Genomic DNA, 6,969 nt, shown 5'->3' with positions numbered 1-6,969 from the left:
GTAAGGCAATCTGAGAGGCCAGCTAAAGTTGTTCTTCACGTTCGTAAATTTGAGGACGCAATCGCGTAGGGGTGTGAAGTGGTGCTTCGCGAACGCGTGGCCAAGGTCGCGTTTGCGTAGAGTTAAAGCGGCTAAAGTTGAGCCACGCGCTTTGCTCATCGCGATCGCGTGAGGTCATTCAGGATCGCGTAAGTCTGTGAGTCAAAGCATCGCGTTCGCATAGAGCAAAAAACTGCGCAACCAAAATGTGCTTCGCGATCGCGAATCATTGTACGCGATCGCATAAGGTAAAATTTGGGCAAACAGAACTTAAGTTCTAGAAAATGGGATTCGTCCCATTTTCAACCATATTTCATTTTTGAGCTAGGGTAAGGCGATTCTTGGGCGATTTTTACGGAAAAATATTGGGGTAAGTGTTATTTATCCTATATTGATTATATTTTATGATTTCATACTCATTTATATCATGAATCCGTGAAATTTTCGGAGAAAATCAGATTTTTATAAAATCTTCCAAAAATGAAAATTTAAGATTTGAAGGTCCATTTGACATCGGAATTTAATAATTTTTGTATGGTTGGACTTGTCTCGGAATGGGTATTTGAATTTCCTAAGTTTTTCTGAGATTTGATATGTGGGTTCCACTGTCAATTTTTAAAGTGAATTTCAGATTTTTATCCGGAAAATTAGTAAATTCATATGGAATTAATTACCATGATTCTTATTGAGTATATCGAATTGTTTGTGAATAAATTTGACTCTTTTGGTGACAAATTCAAAAGAAAAAGTTGTGATCGAGTAATTGATTGAAATTGCAAAACGAGGTAAGTGTCGTGGTTAACCTTGACTTGAGGGAATAGAACCTTTAAATTATTTGTTATGTGAAATGCATGTGAAAGACGTATAGCAAGGTGACGAGTATTTATACATCATCAAATTAATTATTTGCATAATTAATTAAAAATCATAAATTGTTCTAAGACACGAATTAATTGTTATAATAATTATTTTTTTCCTATTCTTTGACAAATATTAATTATTGAATTCCTGAAATAATTATTACATGCTATTTGATTTATGTGTCTTAATTGTTATTTGACATTTGACATTTAGTATACTAAATATTAACTGCCTATTTTCTCTAGGATTTTCACAATTAATTGCTAATTTCCATTGTTTGTTAATAAATAAATTATAATTATTGTGTGCCTTGATGCTTAATAGTTTCTCGTTTGACGTGGTATTTATTGGAGTAATTTATATTATATTTATGAGTTGTTTAAAGTTATATTGGGGAACGGGTTGCACGCCGCAATGTAAATAAAAGTAAATATATATCTATATTGGGGGATTGGATTGCACGCCGCAACAAACTTATTTAAAAGTCTATATTGGGGGATCGGATTGCACGCCGCAACAGACTTATTTAAAAGTCTATATTGGGGGATCGAATTGCACGCCGTAACAGACTTATTTAAAATTCTATATATATATATACTTGATTAAAATAAATATATTGGAGGATTGAAAATGAATATATTGTGGGAGCGGTTTGCACGCTGCAACGGAAATTGGTTGAAATAATAATTGATTATGACTGCTGAGTTGGCTTCAACTATTATAAATGAGTTTTCTGATTTATTTCTATTATTTGTTATTGTTACTAATATTGCGTACAGGTTCATGTAAGTGACCTGCCTTAGCCTCGTCACTACTTCGTCGAGGTTAGGCTCAGTACTTACCAGTACATGCGGTCGATTGTACTGATACTACACTCTGTACTTCTTGTGCAGATTTCAGAGTTGGTCCCGGTGGCGTACCATAGATTTGCTCGGATTTCAGCTATCAGAGGAGACTTGAGGTATAACTCCACGGCGTTCGCAGTTCTGAAGTCCCCGTCTACTTTACTTTAGCTGTGTGTTTGTTTCCAAACAACTTTATTTTATTCAGACCTTTATTTATATTATTCTAGAAGCTCGTGTATTTGTGACACTAATTCTGGGATGGTATTTAGACACCGTTAATTGTATGGATTATTCACTACATTTCATACCTTACTTACTCATTTGTTTCTATTATTATTAATAAATTTAAAAATTATTTTAAAATAAATAATATTATTCTAACGTTGGCTTGCCTAGCAAGTGAAATGTTAGGCACCATCACGGTCCCGAAGGTGAGAATTTCGGGTCGTGACACGGTCAACCCCCTTTTTACCATTAGCAAGAACTTGTTTCAGTTGCATATCATAAAGAATTCGAACAACTGCCTCAAATACAGTATCCGGAAGTACCGCTTGTGGAACCTCAATCTCCACGGGCTTATTAGCTATATGGAAATTGGCACATTTAATACACCCAGTCGCACGTGGATATACATGTGATAAATATTTGACACACATATGATGCAGATACATCGGCAGATATTGGATTTTAGTTCTATGGGTTCAACATTTAAACATATGGGTTCATATTTACTATTTTTTAATTTTAGTAATTTTTTACACATAAATTTATGATTCGCATCGAAAGTACTGGGTTCAGTTGAACCCGTTAATTATATGGTGCATCCACCCCTGTGCATATGTGATACGCAAATGATACGCAATGTCATACACATATCATATTTCTCCATGTTCATCTTTTACATCAAGTTTTTAATCCAAACCATTTCAAAACTCACCAAATCATCCAAAAACTAAGATTCAAACTCCTTAAGATATACCAAGTTATTCCAATAACACCCACTCATAAAAAAAAGCAAAATATTATTTTTTTGGTTAGAAATAACTAATTGGCTAATATTGATAGCATTTAACTAATATTGATAATATTTTATGAATTAGCTAATTTTTGTACTAATTTGCTTATGATGTGACTGGTAGTTTTCTCTTTGCCTGCTAGCTTAAATGTTGTGTCAGCCTCAAAACTCACAAGCCCAAGTCCGTTACCCGAATCCATTAAACATATATATGTATATCACATTCGCGATTTAGAAGCAACATTTAATATGTTTACATGCCGGGAGAATTACACATAAGTACAACCCATAGGCATATGTTGCAATATAATAGCTAATCATAACTTTACAAATCTGTAGCCTAAAAATAATAGGCTAAGGTTTGAAAAAAGAGTATTTTTTGAATTTTTTATTCAGCAGAGGAGTTTCATCAAGATTATTATCTTTTTTAAATGAAGTCTTGGGATCTTCTGATTCTTCTGTCATCTGATTTTGATCTTTCTCCCCAATTTGTCTTTAGTGATCTCTCCTATTATATCATCCTAAAATCAAAACATAAAATTGCAAGGGCTACTTGTGAAAATTGCAATTATATAATTACGATAAAGAGTTTGAGCTAAAACATGCTATACATAATTGTAAAACAATCATCACAAGTAGTGAGCATAGACAAGTTTGTAACCTTTCCCAAAGGATTCTTCCGCAAAAATGGTAAACAAGATTAAAAAATCGAGTAGCTTATATTTTTTTAATTTCGTTGATTCAACTTGTATGGTAAAACTGAAAAACAATTGCTGCAAGTTCGTGATTTGGCGGAGATATCAACAAGGATAATAGATTTGTACATGAATTGTTTTAGAAAAAGTAAGAAAACATAAAAAAAAAATTAATTTCATTATACATGTGCAGTACATGAATAATAATGTGTAACTATGTATAAACTTGTATATGGAATATATAATAATGTATATCAAAAAAATAAGAGAAAGAAGAAGAACAGAAGTGTCAAACTTCTGTGGGGGCCTCCTATATAATGACAACTAGTATACTTACCCGCACGATATGCGGATCGTTTCAAAGGAAAAAAGAGAGGAGAAAAATATTAAAAACTGATATAAATTGTAGACTACATTTAGCAACCGCATTCAAAAGTATTAAACCAAAAAACAAAAAGATGAATTTAATCAGATTTTCTCTATAAAATTGTTGCCAGGGACCACTAATTTTCAAGAGATGTTACATCAAATTGGAGTAATTGGAGATTTAAAAGTATTAGTCCACCTGAAAATACAAAAAATATTATCTCAAGTTATGATCAGCAAAAACAAAGAACCGTTAAAGATATGTATAATCACAGTAATTAAGACATCACCTCCATTGTGATTTACTGTGGATCAGAAGTATATGAGCACATGAGCAAGTCAATCATGTTGGTCGATGATATAAACGAAGACTCATATGGATAACCAAGATTCTAGAACTACCTAATCTTTGTTAGCAAAATCTATATAACCGTTTTAATTACTGATATAGCAGTAATCTTGGTTCTAATCAAAACACCTTCATGAGAAGCTACTTGTTCCTTTACAGTTGAGGACATAGTTCTTTGTTGCATACTTAAGGTAAGTTTTGCTACCTGTAGAAACATATGTATATTACAAACTATTAGATGAATTGATTGGTAAAAAATTGTTCATGTTTCCTCTTTACTATTGGCCGCCCTAGCTTGTGCTGTTAAATTCAGTATCTAATAAAAAAAGTCATTAATAAGGGTATGTCATGCTGTAAAACCAGGTATCAACAAAGGCAGACAACAATCTTACCCAGCTATAAGGCAATAAAAGTTCTCTATTTATTAGCAAAAGACAACAATATATTAGTTTTTAAGGCAAAGACATTAAAAGGAACTTCCATCTTATGCACTCATGTAAAGTTCAAAGATAAAATTGTCTTAAATTCAAAAGAAAATCAACATAGATAATCAAGAAAAGAGTATTCTTACATTCCCCATAAAAGGGTCTCAATCCAAAAGCAGAGTAGCAACTCAACCTCACTATGGCCTCTAGTTGTGGCACAGTAGGTATTACTATTGTCTCCCTAGTTTCATTTGACTGCCGCCTCATATCCTGAAGCAGATAACGGAAGAAGCAAATATCAGTAAGAGATATACAACATTTTCATAATCAAGAAAGTTTTGTACTTAACTGTTGTAGAAAATCTAATTCTGGACAAACCTCATAATGAGCCTGTTGAAATACTTACCTGCCTAATTTTGACATAACTTTGTTGTAACATTGAGGCTGCATAATATGGCAGTCGCGGGTGATAATTGGTAGTACAATATTATATGTATCTGCAACAGAAACTCATTAGCTTCAACATATAGACCTTAAAAATAAGATTGTTGCTTTATCATCACAACATTGTAAGACCATAAGTAGAATAGTTATTACCTATTCCCAAACTGCTTAGCTTCGGTTTAAAGTTAATTTTAAACCCATCATATCCATCATAGCATATTATTTACATTTTTGTCTTCTTTTCCGCTATTCTTTGTGTCATACTTACTGGTGCATTGGTCATGGCAAAAAATAACGGTCCTAGATGATTGGTTCTAATCACCTGTGAATAATATTGGAAGGATCCACATTTAGTATATGCACATCTTCATTGTTGATTAACCATTTAAGATGCAAACATATCCGGATAGGAAAAAAAGTATAGTTACATATGGTGCATGGAAGATTTCGAAACACATTCTTTTCTATTTTTCATCCAAAAGTTCTATAGTGGGAGGAAAAATTAGTTCCAAATGAAATTTTTCCCATAGTTTTGAATTACCAAAATATTTTCAATTATAACAAATTTCACATTCTCAACAAATAATCAAAATAAATATAAAAAAAAGTTCATAACTCTCTAACAACATAAGATGGTAATAATACTTTGATGTTATCATAGTTAACTATTACCTAATTGAATCCAACAAAGTGAAAACAGAATGAGCAAACACAATCTTGTTGTTGGTGAAATGATCTTATCCATGGAAATAATGGCAAAAGATAGCGTTTTTCCAATTTCAAAATAGTAAAAAACCAATTATGTTATGAGTACTGTACAAACCACTAAATAAGTTAAGTTTTTTTTTTCTTTCAGAAAATCATCAAAAATTATGGATACACACGAAAGAGGAAAGTTACATGTCGGGTGCCGAAGAGAGAAGGAGAACCAAAGGAATGGAACTGCCATGGATGTCTTTGAGAGTCATGGAATCAAACTACTTAGCTTGGGTTTAAAGTTCATTTTAAGGTAATTACAAAAAAAAATTGATAATTATTTTTTTTGGTGGGGGTCAGGAATGATCTTCTAAGCAATAATACTTACTTAGCTGATAAATTTGCAATACATTAATTCATTACAACCATACCTAGCACCAGAACTCCTAGAGAGCAACTATGTACGAAGTAGATTAAATGTAGAAGAATGTTTACCTCAATCAGTCCCAAATGGCACAAAATTCTATTTTAAGCAGAGCCAACACAAATCGCATAGTCGCTTTAATCTTGATCATTTCACATCCTTCAAAGTATCCTGACACACAACAAATAGAACATGTGCAATAGTAACTATGATGGACGAAAAATAGCCTGAAAAACTCATTCCTGGAAGTATACTCAAATAGGAAATTACCATTTTCTTAAGAAATCAAGCAATAATCAGCAAAAGACATGCTCAATATTCCACCTCTAATCAATGGTTTAATGCAAAAATAAATTGCATAAATTCTCGACTTCCTTGTGGACAAAATCGTCGAGCAACTCTTGAGAGAATTACTAAAACAGTAGCTCAACTCCATTATCCTCTTCTTGCAGCTCGAACTCGCCATGCTAGTTCCATCCATTGACAATCTCTTAAGTCTCAACAGAATGAATATCAAGTGCTAATACCACATATGAAGAAACAGTCCATATGTAACCTGCAAAAATAAACACAGTGTAAGTAATAAAAAAATACCCCTGAGTCCTTTTTTTGAAAAATAAACTTTAATCGCACCCATTCTTTTTCGTCATCATAATATGGTACGTAGAAAATATATTATTTATAGTATGGTACGTAGAAAATGTCCTAGATCGAAAGATCATGTCAAAACTTCTATGTGTTGTTGAAGGCTTCATTTGCCATTTCTATTTCAGGGTAACTGATGATATGCTTGCTAAATTGCATCTCTAT

The 6,969-nt window shown here is 32.6% G+C and overlaps 1 long non-coding RNA gene across 2 annotated transcripts; it reads right to left on the bottom strand.

The window, feature by feature from the left end:
• Positions 1-4,093: 4,093 nt before the first annotated feature.
• Positions 4,094-6,618, bottom strand: LOC108943777 (uncharacterized). 2 transcript variants are annotated; one of them, XR_011413843.1, is made up of 5 exons: positions 6,543-6,618; positions 6,231-6,365; positions 5,002-5,092; positions 4,742-4,865; positions 4,094-4,213 (listed from the first exon to the last, which is right to left on the bottom strand). It is a non-coding gene; the product is annotated as an uncharacterized lncRNA (long non-coding RNA). The 2 variants fall into 2 exon arrangements; XR_001967735.3 differs by lacking the exon at positions 6,543-6,618 and having other exon boundaries at positions 6,231-6,450.
• Between the last annotated feature and the right edge of the window lie 351 nt (positions 6,619-6,969).

Source organism: Nicotiana tomentosiformis, chromosome 1, assembly GCF_000390325.3.
Source record: "Nicotiana tomentosiformis chromosome 1, ASM39032v3, whole genome shotgun sequence".
NCBI classification, from domain to species: Eukaryota; Viridiplantae; Streptophyta; class Magnoliopsida; order Solanales; family Solanaceae; genus Nicotiana; species Nicotiana tomentosiformis.
The sequence above is the reverse complement of the archived record's forward strand: the minus strand, read 5'-3'. Positions and strand labels throughout refer to the sequence as shown.